This window comes from Schistocerca gregaria, chromosome 1, assembly GCF_023897955.1.
Source record: "Schistocerca gregaria isolate iqSchGreg1 chromosome 1, iqSchGreg1.2, whole genome shotgun sequence".
Classification (NCBI taxonomy): domain Eukaryota; kingdom Metazoa; phylum Arthropoda; class Insecta; order Orthoptera; family Acrididae; genus Schistocerca; species Schistocerca gregaria.
The window spans coordinates 400,712,427-400,727,676 of NC_064920.1; the positions used below are offsets into that span (position 1 = coordinate 400,712,427).

Sequence of the window (15,250 nt, forward strand, 5' to 3'; positions counted from 1 at the left end):
TTCGTGCATTGATCAGTTTTTTTCCAAAAAGATTGTGCCCCGCCGCACTATCAAAGGGACTTACGAGCACACCTGGATCACAACGTGCCAGACCAGTGGATAGGACGCAGGGGACCAATCGAGTTTCCTGCACGCTCTCCAGACCTCACGCCGCTGGATTACTTCTTATGAGGCACAGTAAAAGATGAGGTGTACAAACGTAAACCACGTGACGTGGACACACATTGGAATGAGATTCAGACGGTGTGCGCAGAAATCTCAAAGGACACTTTCGTACGATGTACGGAATCAGTGGTGACTCGTACTCAGAAATGTAATGATGCTGAAGGGCACCAGTTTGAACATTAATCACATTTGCAAAGTACATTTATTTTTCCAGTTGGACTTTAAGCTTTCCATTTTTAGAAATTTAACATTGTAGAAAGGGAAATAAATTTTCTATGACGCTTCAAAGTGTGTATACATTTTTTGACGCACCTTGGATTTATTATAATTGCTTATGTGTGCCCTCGATGCAATACTGTATAGTTTACGATGGGCGTTAAAAAAATACAACATATCTCTTTCTCGGCGAATTTTGGTTGAAAAAATGCAGTATTTGTTGTGGGACATCGCGGAACAGTCCCTCTTCAGCCTCTTATAGTTTCATGAAATTCCGATAGGTCGTCTATGACGAGGTGCGTTCCAAGCAGAATGCTGCCACTGAGTTGGCGGAAGACCAGAGCATCGCAGATATTCGTAGGCGCTTGCAGAATGTCTACGGATACCTGGCAGCGAACAAAAACACCCTGAGTAGTTGGTCGAAGCGTCTGTCATCATCGCAACAAGGTCGCACAAACCTGTCCGATCTCTGGCGTGCCAGCCGGCTCAAGCAGCTGTGACTCCTACTATAGTGGAACGTGCGGACACTCCCAATCAAAGTGAGCGATGGATCACAATAAAATAGTTCGCTGCTCAGCTGAACATCTCGGTTGTTAGTGCTGACCTGACACATCATCTACTGCCGGCCGTGGTGGCCGAGCGGTTGTAGTCGCTACAGTCTGGAAGCGCGCGACCGCTACGGTCGCAGGTTCGAATCCTGCCTCGGGCATGGATGTGTGTGACGTCCTTAGGTTAGTTAGGTTTAAGTAGTTCTAAGTTCTAGGGGACTGATGACCTCAGCAGTTAAGTCCCATAGTGCTCAGAGTCATTTTTGAACAATCATCTACTAGTTGCGGTACTCAAAAGACGTTTGTCCACTGGTTCCTCATGGGCTAACAGGCGACCATCAAGAGCATTTATTGCGCCTTCGAGGCTAGGGACACACTTCTCGCGTTCTCCACGCGCTTTCCAAGAGCCTCATTAACGGTCCTGGCCTGTACGATGTGCAGACACGTCCTCCAATGTGTGTGTGTGTGTGTGTGTGTGTGTGTGTGTGTGTGTTTCAAACTTTATACGATGGCGTCTGCCTCAGACTACTTTACCAGCAATTTTCCCCGACTAAATGCGACAGTTCTAGGCAGCAGCACGGAATACAATGCCCGAAAATGTATAAAGGCGTTCCAAGCGAACTTAAGGCGTTATGTGGGATTAAATTGTAAGACTCAGTCATTATCTACACAAAACAACAAACTGTTGAACGGTTAACGAAATAAGTAAAGGTCAAAGATGTTGCGGAGTCCCAAATAATCAAGGACTATATATAATGCAGGTTATCCGACAATAGTTTATGTAAGTAATCTGTCTTGAAATATTTCGTCGTTACAGCCGCAAAGATGGTTCAACTCTCTTATAATCGATTCTACACACTACTGAAAATTTGTATTTAAGCTACAGGCGGCTATAAAAGATCCTGACAATGGTATCCAAGCCAGCTTATACAAAGATGTACGACACTGTGAATGTGATCATGAGCAGTGCACAACCTGTATAATGTGTGTTTCAATTTCATTCATGTGTAACCGTTACTTCTGGGTGACCGTTCTTCAAAACTGTATTTTTAATTAAAGTTTCTCCAAATTTTCTTCTGCAAGAATGGTGTATTTAGATGATGGATATCAGTTGCTAAAATTATACTTTTTATCTTCCTTTAAAAGTAAAAAGATAGTTTTGTAGTATTTTTACGTTTGGTGTTCCTTCAAGATATTTAGTTCGCATATCTGACATTAGATCTTCAGCATCCACACAAATGGTTTCAAATGTTCAAAATGTGTGTGAATTCCTAAGGGACCAAACTGCTAACGTCATCGGTCCCTAGACTTACACATTACTTAAAGTAACTTATGCTAGGAACAACACACACACCCATTCCCGAGGGAGGACTCGAAGCTCCGGCGGAAAGGGTTGCGCAATCCGTGACATGACGTCTCAAACCACGCGCTCACTCCGCGTGACAACTAATTTCAATCAGCGCTTTGTACTTCTGTTGGTAGGTTATGAATTTCTCAGTCTGCCTTCCAGAACTCATTCAACCTTGATTTGATAAAACAGATTTAACAACGTTTAACAGATAAAACACTAATTAGAAAATGAAAGACAATAGCTGTTTCCGTCAACGACTCTCCAACAAAGTCATTTTCCTCCACTCTTCATCAAACGTTATCTGGTTGTTGTAAATGCTGTTACGTTGTTCGTCAAGAAATGTATTTGGTAGTGAACAAACAATTTCAGTTGAACAACCATTCCAGTAGTAATACATTAATGCTACATTCATAAACTTTTGATAACTTGTTGGGTGCTTTGGTGACGATTACTTTAAAAATAAATACACGATATTACAGTAACAACCAGCATTATCTTTTCGGTTGAAGCAGGTATTGGTATTTCCACTAAGAAAATCGACAACCAATACTATTTATTGTTTTTCAAATGTTTCGCATTTTCACGAAGTTCTCTCCTTCAAGTTTTGTGCGCAAGTGTAATCTATAAATTCAATAATAAATCTGCGTCACGCCTTCATAATAAGGTTTACCAGCAATGCTTAATAGGTCGATACAATCTTGTCATCTTGCCTATAGATGCCTCTTATTGCTTTTGGCCACGTACAGGAATTGCATGAAGCTATATGGAGTTTTTGACCTTAGCCTTGTCCTCAAAGTAAATAAGAAGTTGCCTTGATTTGGAAAATACTTTGGTTTTCTCAGCCCTCTAAAAGGTTGGTGAAAGAAGTTTCTGGAGTTTTGCGCAAAGCTGATGAAAATACACGTGAACGTTCTAAACAATGATTATTTCCGCAGCATCTTCAGGTACAATTAAGGCGAACTGCAACAATCACCGCACATCATTCCTTGACACTTTCCTCCCTCACTCTTATGCTGGACTTACTTCAATAGGGAATATCCAGTTGTATGGCTGCTGCTTAACCTCTGTCTCGGATTACTGCGGACACGTTTATTCAAGAGAACGGAGAGAGATGCCAAACAGAGTGACCTTATTGAATCCTCGTCATGTGGCTCATGCATTTTTGTGACAGGTCAAAATAACTGGTCACTGCCGCCTCTGTTAAAATGTGACCAACAACTGAAAGTTAAGCACATTTCACTTACATTGTACGTCTCAGGTACCGTAAGAGGCACTAACTTTCAGCTGATTCCTAGGTATTTAGAAATATTTGCATGTTCGTCTAAATTATATACCAGAACCTTGGCGGTGTTTGAACATTTCTAAATCCCTCATATAAACAGCAGTAGCCTTTTTCTGTGAGACCTCCATAATCGCTGTTTGATGAGTCTAGGTAGAGAGCAGATTAGACATCGACAACAAATTGCTACCATTCGCTGGCACTTAAGTTATTATACACTACTGGCCATTAAAATTGCAACACAAAGAAGATGACGTGCTACAGACGCGAAATTTAACCGACAGGAAGAAGATGCTGTGATATGCAAATGATTAGCTTTTCAGGGCATTCACACAAGGTGGCGCCGGTGGTGACACCTACAACGTGCTGATATCGGGAGAGTTTCCAACCGGTTTCTCATACACAAACAGCAGTTGACCGGCGTTGCCTGGTGAAACGTTGTTGTGATGCCTCATGTAAGGAGGTGAAATGTGTAGAATCACGTTTCCGACTTTGCTAAAGGTCGGATTGTAGCCTATCGCGATTGCGGTTTATCGTATCGCGACACTGCTGCTCGCGTCGGTCGAGATCCAATGACTGTTAGCAGAATATGGAATCGGTGGGTTCAGGAGGGTTATACGGAACGCCGTTGCTGGATCCCAACGGCCTCGTATCAGAAGCAGTCGAAATGATAGGCATCTTATCCGCATGGCTGTGACGGATCGTGCAGCCACGTCTCGATCCCTAAGTCAACAGATGGGGACGTTTGCAAGACAATAACCATCTGTACGAGCAGTTCGATGACGTTTGCTGCAGCATGGACTATCAGCTCGGAGACCACGGCTGCGGTTACCGTTGACGCTGCATCACAGACAGGAGTGCCTGCGATGGTGTACTCAACGACGAATCTGGGTGTACGAATGGCAAAACGTCATGTTCTCGGATGAATCCAGGTTCTGTTTACAGTATCATGATGGTCGCATCGGTGGTTGGCAACATCGCGGTGAACGCACATTGGAAGCGTGTATTCGTCATCGCCATAGTGGCGTATCACCCGGCGTGATGGTATGGGGTGCCATTGGTTACTCGTCTCTGTCACCTCTTGTTCGCATATACAGCACTTTGAACAGTGGACGTTACATTTCAGACGGGGGTTACGACCCGTGGCTCTACCCTTCATTCAATCCCTGCGAAAACCTACATTTCACAGGATAATGCACGACCGCATGTGGCAGGTTCTGTACGGGCCTTTCTGGATACAGAAAATGTTCGACTGCTTTTCTGGCCAGCACATTTTCGAGGTCTCTCACCTATTGAAAACGTCTTGTCAATGGTGGCCGAGCAACTGGCTCATCACAATACGCCAGTCACTACTCTTGATGAACTGTGGTATCGTGTTGAAGCTGCATGGGCATCTGTACCTGTACACGCCATCCAAGCTTTGTTTGACTCAATGCCCAGGCGTATCAAGGCTGTTATTACGGCCAGAAGTGGTTGTCCTTGGTACTGATTTTTTCAGAATCTTTGCACCCAAATTGCATGAAAATGTAATCACATGTCAGTTCTAGCATATTTGTCCAATGAATACCCGTTTATCATCTGCATTTCTTCATGGTGTAGCAATTGTAATGGCCAGTAGTGTAATAATACTAAGACAAAACCGAGCCGTCAAGCCATTTCAGAATCTCTTCAGACCTTTACAATCCACAACGCGACTTGTGTACAATTAAGTCCCATAGTACTAAGAGCCATTTGAACTTGTGTACATTGGACATGCACATGTGTCATTTACGAAAACTGTTACACCAGTCCAATTTACACAGAACTCACTGATAACCTTATCACTGAACGTCAATGTACGCTTTATTGTTTCTCACTTACCATTCTCAGCCAGTTATTTGGTTCTGATTTGACATCAGCCCTTTCGGTGAACAGATTGTAATTTACTTTGTTGTTCTACCGTGATATCTCAATATCTCATGCTGCATGAGACTGTCGCGAGGAAAACCTGAAACAAAAACAAAATTTGTATTTTTCACTACAGTTGTACTAGCCGTACTGGAACACCAATTTTGTTCACAAAATATTACAAGAATATGTAATCTGATGTTCGAAAATTTACGTCTCTCTCTAAGCTTTTAAGTCAGTATCCCGTTGAATTTTTAAACCACACGCTCCTAAGACCCGATTTTCTGCAATTTGTATTAGGCAACACTACTGACGTTGACCCGTAGTCACTTCCGAATTGATTGGAAATAAATGAAAAAAATAACAAATCTGAGTGGAAGAAAAGTAGTAATAGAATAACTTTGCTTGTCATAACAAAATAGGAGGAGCGCTCAGTACGTAATGCAACACTTTTAGTTTAAAAATTGAGAAATTTGTTCTGGCACATAGGGGACCCGCTTCAGCCCCTGTAGTTTCATGAAGTTCCGATAGGTGGCGGTATTATTATTAGCCTTCAAAATAGCATGTGAGAGAGCTGTCATTGAGTTTTTTTTTATGGAAGACCAGAACATCGCAGACATTCATAGGCGCTTGCAGAATGTCTACGGAGACCTGGCAGTGAATAAAAGAATTGTGATACATTGGCCGAGGCGTCATCATCGTTACAAGGTCGCACATACCTGTGCAACCTCCTTCGTGGCGCCCCGCCACACACAGCTGTGACTCCTGAAATGATGGAATGTGCAGAAAATCTCATTCAACGTGATCGGTTGATCACAATCAAACACCTTGCTGCTCAACTGGACGTCTCTGTTGTTAGTGCTAACACAATTATCAACTTTTTTTCCCTTCTGTCAGGTTTTATGCGACCCGCCACGAATTCCTCTCGTGTGCCAACCTCTTCATCTTAGAGTAGCTCTTTGCAACCTACGTCTTCAATTACTTGCTGAATGTATTCCAATCATTGTCATCCTCCACAGCTTTTCCCTCTACAGCTCCCTCTCCTGTTGTGGAAGTAACTCCCTGATTTCTTAACAGAGGTCCTATCATCCTGTCCCTTCTCCTTGTCAGTGTTTTCCACGTTTTCCTTTCCTCTCCGATTCTGCACAGAATTTCCTCATTCCTTACTTTATCAACCCACCTAATTTTCAACATTCGTTTGTAGCCTCACATCTCAAATGCTTCGATTCTCCTCCGTTCCGGTTTTCCCACAGTCCATGTTTCATTACCATACAATAGTGTGCTCCAAACGTACATTCTCAGAAATTTATTCCTCAAATTAAGGTCTATGTTTGATAGCAGTAGATTTCTCTTGTCCAGGCGCGTCCCTTTTCCCAGTGCTATTCTGCTTTTGATTTCCTCCTTGCTCCGTCCGTCGCCTAGAACACAGATTATGTTGAAAAATATGGTTTTGTAGTGAAAATAATAGGGGATAATATGATGTATTGGAATCTTGTATAAAACCAACCTGATTTCATTAAAATATGTGTTGCATTACTTATTGAATGCCCGCGTATTTTACAATTGACGTTACGAATCTTCAGCGTTCTTTGTTCGTCCTCATGTAGCCAAGATAACTGCACTTAAGCCGAAGTGACATGATAGCGGCGCTGGACATCGTTGCAGACGAGCGTTCGTCGCCAGCTGCTGCCGTTGTGAGCTCTCTTGTGAGAGCTTTTCCAGACGACAGCGTCGTTAACCGTCGATATGTAACAGAACGGACTTGCGTAGGCGGTGCAGCGTGTCATGTGTTTACCCTGTGTGGCGGGCAGTATCAACAGGCGCGCGGGCGGCTCAAGCAGTGCCACGAAGCGCCGTCTGCAGCCAAGCGAGCAATTAAGTGATGGCGGGGAACCCCCGCGTGCCGGCGGCGGCTGATCAAAGCACCTGATGAAGAGCGCCCGCCAATCAGGCGCCGCTGATACAATAAAACAGCGACAAAGCGCCGACCGCAATTACCGGCCGCCCCGCCACGCCTTCCTTTTGCTTCTTCTTTTCTCTTTTTAACGGTTTTTGTCTCCCACCCCCCGGCAGAGCCTCTCTAAAAATCGGTGCGCCGGCCAAGGCTGCCGTGGCGTCTGGCACACGTTCCCACAGGCGCGGCCAAAGAGAAACCCCGCGCAGGCTGATTTTCATCAAGATGGACGCGCCGGCCTCGAGGGCCGGGAGGCAGCGACCTAAATATGTCTACGGTGCTGCCCTCCAAATCGTAATTCCGAGCCAGGAGGATAAAAAAGGAAGGTGGGCCATTCTTCATAAATTTTCTACGTGCTCGCGAAAGGTACACTTTTAGCTGCAGTACAATACAGGGCAATTTGCATAGCTACATAAAATTACTCGGTATTCCAAATTCTTAAAGCTCCATTGGCAGCAGGACTATTCTATACTGCTTACTTTCTAAACGGAAGTTTCTAAACGGCAATACAGGTATGACAATTGGTACTTTACTATGTGTCCACTTCAGTGTGTTAACAAATTATTCTCTACATCTAACCGTCTCCGCGCAAATATGTCACGTAATTTGCTATCTGATGTTTTCTGCACGGCCGTAACTGCAAGGAGAAGTGGACTACCCCCCTGCAGTAGAGACTATCGCTTTAGCGTCCAATCGTCCACACTACCTGACTTGCTGCCCAGGGGAAAATTAACATTAATGGCTTGCTTGAGCCATGCGTATTTGGAGACACTGACCAATCTATAAACACACTACTCGTAATAGCCATAATTATGAGATGCAAACGATTTAAATACTGATGTAATGCTGCTCAGTATATTGTCCTTCATCATCAATATAAATATTTGGTCTTGTACCCCTGACACCCTCTGTAAGTACAAGGGTAGCCACCTCACAGCTGTTAGCTTCCACTGTGTAATGGCCGAGGAACATTCAACCGAATTCTCATTGAATACAGATTGATTCTCTGATTATTATACAGTGATAACGAAGGAGGAAAAATGTATCGATTTGCGGTAATAGACCCTCGCCCCGAAATGACCGAGTCGAAAATTATAAGCGATAATCTTTCAGATATCTCAGACAGCAGAATACATGTACTGGGACTGTTATTGCAACGACTCTAGGGGCCGCTTCGAGAGGTGGTAGTATGGGCCTAGACAAGAAATAATATCTAGTAAACATGGACTCTCAAGTGCATACCTTAAGAGCTGTGAGCACTTGTTCGATAGAACAGAAGTGCTTCATAGTAGCAAAGATGATGAAGTGCCCCTAGGTCTTACTTCTTTTATTTTGGTCCAACTACTATCTCTCCAAGTTGCCTACCCTACAATCTTAGCAACAACAGTACTGGTCAGTGTAACCCACCATTCACTTATAACTTCCGACTCGATAACTTCAGGTCAAGGATCCCTTACCTCAATTTGATATACTTCCACTTTTCCGCCATTCATGAAAGTTTTGAACGTCATCACGGAATCACTAAGTACAACAACTTATCGCGAATAGAATTCTAAGAAAATGTTATTGACAGTATGGAAGATTCAGGATGCAAGACGAAATGACGAAAGATTATAGCAAGATAGAAAGAAACGGAGCGTTGAAACTGAACATGTTACTTGAGAAACTAATAACTAACTGCACTCCCCATCAACATGGTGGTCGGAGGAAGTCTAAATTTTAGGATGTATCATCCCGTCAATGGAAAAGTAATGAGGGATATAGTTTTTTTCTAATTGGACAAGAAAGGGAAGGAGATTAGCATTTGCCGAAAAGAATCATCCTGGCTTTCGTTTTAAGCGATATAAAGAATCCACGGGAAATGTATTAAGAATTCATCTGCGTGTATTGCCATGTCACCTCATAAAAATAGTGAAAATACTTAATTCTTTACCCTGAGGAAGACCGCTGGACCACGGCCGAAACATAGGTATATATATTTTTTCATTACATCTACATCTGCATGGTTACTCTGGAATTCACACTTAAGTGCCTGGCAGAGGTCTAATCGAACCATTATTACACTACTTCTCTACCATTCCACTCTCGAATGGAGCGTGGGAAAAAGGAACACCTAAATCTTTCCGTTCGAGCTCTGATTTCACTTATTTTATTATGATGATCATTTCTCCCTACGTAGGTGGGTGTCAACAAAATATTTTCGCATTCGGAAGAGAAAGTTGGTAACTGAAATTTCGTAAACAGATCTTGCTGCAAAGAAGACCGCCTTTGTTTCAGTGACTGCCACCCCAACTCGTGTATCATATCAGTGACATTCTCACCCCTATAGCACGCTAACACTATACGAGCTGCCCTTCTATGCACTTTTTCGATGTCTTCCGCCAATCCTACCTGCTAAGGATCCCACACCACGCAGCAATATTCCAGCAGAGGACGGACAAGTGTAATGTAGGCTGTCTTTTTAGTGGGTTTGTCGCATCTTCTAAGTGTTCTGCCAACAAAGCGCAGTCTTTGTTTCGCCTTCCCCACAATATTATCTATGTCGTCATTCCAATTTAAGTTGCTCGTAATTGTGATTCCTAGGTATTTAGTCGAACTGACAGCCCTTACATTTATGCGATTTATCGTAAACCCAAAATTTATCGGATTTGTTTTAGTACTGGTACCCATGTGGATGACCTCGCACTTTTCTTTGTTTAGTGTCAATTGCAACTTTTCGACCATACAGAAATTCTCTCTAAATCATTTTGTAATTGGGCTTGATTGTCTGATGATTTTACTAGACGGAAAAGTACAACGTCATCTGCAAAAATCTAAGGGGGCTGCTCAGATTATTACCTAGGTCATTTATGTAAATCAGGAACAGCAGAGGGCTTATGACACTACCTTGCGGAACGCCAGATCTCACTTCTGTTCTACTCGATGATTTACCGTCCATCACTACGAACTGTCACCTCTCTGAGAGGAAGTCACTAATCCAGTCACACAATTGAGACGATACTCCATATGCACGCAATTTGGTTAATAGTCGCTTGTGAGGAACGGTATCAAAAGCCTTCTGGAATTCTAGGAATATGGAATCGATCTGAGATCCCTTGTCGACAACAGTCATTACTTTATGGGAATAAAGAGATAGCTAGTTGTGTTGCACAAGAACGATATTTTCTGAATCCGTGTTGGTTATGAATCAGTAATTCATTTTCTTGAATGTGATTCATAATGTTAGAGTAGAGCATATGCTCCAAAATCCTACTGCAAATTGAAGTCAGTGATAGTGGTCTGTAATTCAATGGGTTACTCCTATTTCCTCTCTTGGATATTGGTGTGACCTGCACTACTTTCCAGTCTTTAGGAAAAGATCTTTCGTGAAGCGAGCGGTTGTATATATTGCTAAGAAAGGCGCTATTGTGTCTGCATACTCTGACTTTTCTTAAGTAATTTGAGTTGTTTCGAAACACCTAAGATATCTACTTTTATGTCACTCATGTTATCAGCTGTTCTGGTATCAAGTCGCCTAGAGTTGTAGAGTTTGATTCCAGAGGATTAATCTCCGTGCACAAATCTTTTTGGAAAGCGTACAATCATTTTTTGTCCTTATCTTTTTCACATCAAACCACACTCCCTGCCACATTTAACAACTATCATATGCCGGTACAATTTTTTTTAGTATTTTAGCATTTAAATGTTTTATAAGACGGTGCGGCCGAGTACCGAGAAGGATTTTAGTGAGACTGACATCAGTTTCGGAAGCTTGCGTATTTATATCTGTATAGCCAGACGGGGATTTAATGCCCAACCCTACCGAATGAGGTTCCACGTCACTGAACTAGTCAGCTAAGGAAAAGGAGCCCGGAGTGTTTTGCCGAGTGCTGCTGGCCGCAGCCTATCACTGTGGATCGGTAGCACACCGTTCCGGTAGCGTTAGCCATTGACAGGCGCCACCCCCTCGGCCGTACGTGGCGCGTCAATCGCCGTCGACTTTGCCTCCTCTGAGTCCGCATCCATACTCTGCTTCTCATGCTATGCGATACGCCACCGCCTGTGTCACGTTTAGCGCCGTTCTGCACCGATTAACCTGCTATCGCAACCGGCGGACAAACCTCGCAGACAGCTCCCTGACAGCATCTCACCTGTCCACGGCGACAAATCGTGAATATCGCCAGTCTCTGACAAGCACTACGGCAATTATCCTTTCAAACTCGTAACCTTTGCAGATTTACAGACACACAAAAAAAATAACATTGCTCGCCGTCCATATGAGTTCCTACTCTTTTCATCAAATTGGACAGGGGCGCTGTTGAAATGCGCGATCTACAACGTTATTCCAGATGCCGAGAAAAGGGAAATGAATATTCAAATGGCAATGACGCCCAAGCGGTGAAGTAGTGCCAGCATTTCATCTAAGAAGAGTCCCTTTCGTGAACAGCGATATGGATTAAGCGGAGAGAGGAAGGGTATAATTTTTATTTTACTAGCGAGATAAATCAGTTACGGCCTTTTTTCAGTTATTGAAAGTCTCTTGGGGTGCAGAAAAGTTTATGTGATTGAACTATGTGCACTGACGAAAATCAATACTGACTGCATTTCGGTACCAAAACAGATCACTTGACAGACAAATAACACTTCCTCTGCTGCGCGACAAAATGTTACCAGTTGATGCACTCCAACGTGATGCATTATCATTTGAGAATTTTCTTATTTGTTCGTCATCCTGACTTGTATAATGGTCAATGTGATTTTATTCGTGTGTCTTAACGTGCTAAGGTCCTACGCTCCTACAGCTGTCATCTGAGCGTAGTGTCTTTGATCTTGTGGTAATGCTCTAATCTTTTATAATAACGAATGCACTGTTATATGTATTAAGAGCAAGTAGTTTTTGTTCTGGGTAGAAATGTGAATGAAACCCAAGCGCTCAAACAAGGAAATATGCCATGATTGCATATTGACTGCTGAATTAATTGCCTACTGATTAGGGATAATTTATGTCCGGACATATTCAGCAACCTTTCGTGTATTAATCACAGCATATTTGCAGTCACGTTTGCGCATCTCATTTACTTGATGATCGGTTTCAGATTATACGACCAAATTCAGATTTACGATAGAACTGAAATAAAATCTACCGAAAATAAATCGAACGAACAATCACCACAGTTAAGTCTGTTTATTCAGCAAAATAACTGATTTTGGGGATTTGAAGTTTCCTCCTGATGCAATGTGCATCAAAAGTGATAGAAAAATGACGCACAGAACATTAATGTAGGACTTGGTGAAACAGGCAAATCCAGAATTATATAGAGTCAGTTACAAAGATCTATCCGCATAGCTTAACGCTATGGGCGTTGGATTCTTAAAAGTGGCATGTAATCGAGATACGCGGACTTCAGAATGTTACAATAGTTAGCCTTAATGTGGTTTTCAGATGGTTTTACATGTTCGTCTAGGTAAATTCTCGGTTGTTTCGAGGAACGAATGTCTAAAATAGAATACAAGCAACAAGATACGTACTGGACATGAACCCAGCACTTCGCCTGAAAATGGAGAGAAGGAAACTGGTCAAAACGTTATCGCAAAACAACGCCTTGAAACAGCAGACAACCTGAGAAGATATCGAAAAAAGAAACTGTTTTAATTAATTAAGACTTCTATAAAGGTGCTTCAATAGTTTACGAAATACCTCTCCTTGTGACCTACGAATCAAATCAAATCTTTTGATAATTGCATCAGCCACGTTTTCTTTGGTTTTATTTTTGATCATTTAAGGGGATTTTCGGTTTTATGCGCTTTAGTTCTTTTATCCCCACGTCATCCCAGTTTAGCCAATATACCGAATACACGATTTGCACGCTAACAGAATCGGCACTATATGAGTGAACAGATGTGAGTAGTCTTGCGGAGTTTCCAGTGAAGAAGGTCATTACTAGCACATGGACAGGGAACAACAGTTTCAGATGATTCGAGTCTAATAAATAGGATGGCAATAACACATGATGCCATATTTCAGTGGCTCATTATGTTTTATATTTAGTGACGAATAATAATAAACAAATGAAGCGTAAAGTTTTCTTTTGTTATTTATATTTGTAAAATCACCTAACATAACATGAAGCCATGGACCTGCAACCTTGCATAGCTTAGGCAATAAAGTTTTCCAGAAAAGGAAGAAACAGAAAGAAAAAAGAAGAAAAAATATAGCGTGATAGTGTTATGTCAAATGATAAATGTATTTTTTTATTGTCACTATATGATTTTACAAATATAAATAACAAATGAAAAAGTAACTGCTAAAAGTGAATATCATGTCATATGAAAAGACTGCCAATCAGTTACACACCCACAAATGACGTTGATACTTATTCAACATATATATATATATCACTGCATAGAATGTACTCCTTAGCTGCCCTTCTAAATAAGTTCGTTATAGTAATCAATCTCTTTAACCCCTTTAGACAATTTAAAGTCAGTTTTATTCCTTGGTGAAAATTATATTTTGAGTTTTATGTTTATTCTTTCTTGGTAATAGTAAGTGTAGTCTAGGCGTTGTCCCACGCTCATGGACAGATATGTTTGTTGAATAAGCATCACCGTCATTTATGGTGTGTGTAACGGAATGGCAGTTTTTTCATATGACGTGATATTCACTTTTAGCAGTTACTGTTTTCATTTTACCATCGCAATTTCGCCATTTGTGGCATTTTGGCATTTTCAAACATATTTGAAGCAAAATACAACGCAGTGAGAAAACGTAGAGAAAACATAATATGAGATTAACAGCATATATAACGGGTCTCCATTCTTTATTAACATTCATATACCTACAAGGTATCATGTTGTATTAGATCACAGGAATACATTAAAATAACGTTGTTACAGTATTCTGTTATTTTTAATGGTAACTGTTCGTTATTAAGGACATTAGTATATTTGTTACTGATGTGTGGGTTGACATGAGACAGATATAACAACATAAGAGGTATGTACATCAAAGAGCGTCTAGTCATCAGTACATTACTAAATGATGCTTCTCCATTTTAAGTAATGTAATCTTGAGTGGACTATGTATACCATGACAAGAATTTACATCTTTTAAAGAGCTTATACTACATTATAGTGAATGCTTAAAGCAATCTACACGCCTGGAAATGGAAAAAAGAACACATTGACACCGGTGTGTCAGACCCACCATACTTGCTCCGGACACTGCGAGAGGGCTGTACAAGCAATGATCACACGCACGGCACAGCGGACACACCAGGAACCGCGGTGTTGGCCGTCGAATGGCGCTAGCTGCGCAGCATTTGTGCACCGCCGCCGTCAGTGTCAGCCAGTTTGCCGTGGCATACGGAGCTCCATCGCAGTCTTTAACACTGGTAGCATGCCGCGACAGCGTGGACGTGAACCGTATGTGCAGTTGACGGACTTTGAGCGAGGGCGTATAGTGGGCATGCGGGAGGCCGGGTGGACGTACCGCCGAATTGCTCAACACGTGGGGCGTGAGGTCTCCACAGTACATCGATGTTGTCGCCAGTGGTCGGCGGAAGGTGCACGTGCCCGTCGACCTGGGACCGGACCGCAGCGACGCACGGATGCACGCCAAGACCGTAGGATCCTACGCAGTGCCGTAGGGGACCGCACCGCCACTTCCCAGCAAATTAGGGACACTGTTGCTCCTGGGGTATCGGCGAGGACCATTCGCAACCGTCTCCATGAAGATGGGCTACGGTCCCGCACACCGTTAGGCCGTCTTCCGCTCACGCACCAACTTCGTGCAGCCCGCCTCCAGTGGTGTCGCGACAGGCGTGAATGGAGGGACGAATGGAGACGTGTCGTCTTCAGCGATGAGAGTC

The 15,250-nt window shown here is 42.6% G+C and overlaps 1 long non-coding RNA gene across 1 annotated transcript in view; it reads right to left on the reverse strand.

The window, feature by feature from the left end:
• Nucleotides 1-15,250, reverse strand: part of LOC126349184 (uncharacterized) — a 276,580-nt gene that overhangs the window by 52,167 nt on the left and 209,163 nt on the right. The window contains exon 3 of the long non-coding RNA XR_007565182.1: nt 5,420-5,546. This is a non-coding gene — a long non-coding RNA (uncharacterized LOC126349184). The remainder of the gene's footprint in view (nt 1-5,419; nt 5,547-15,250) is intronic.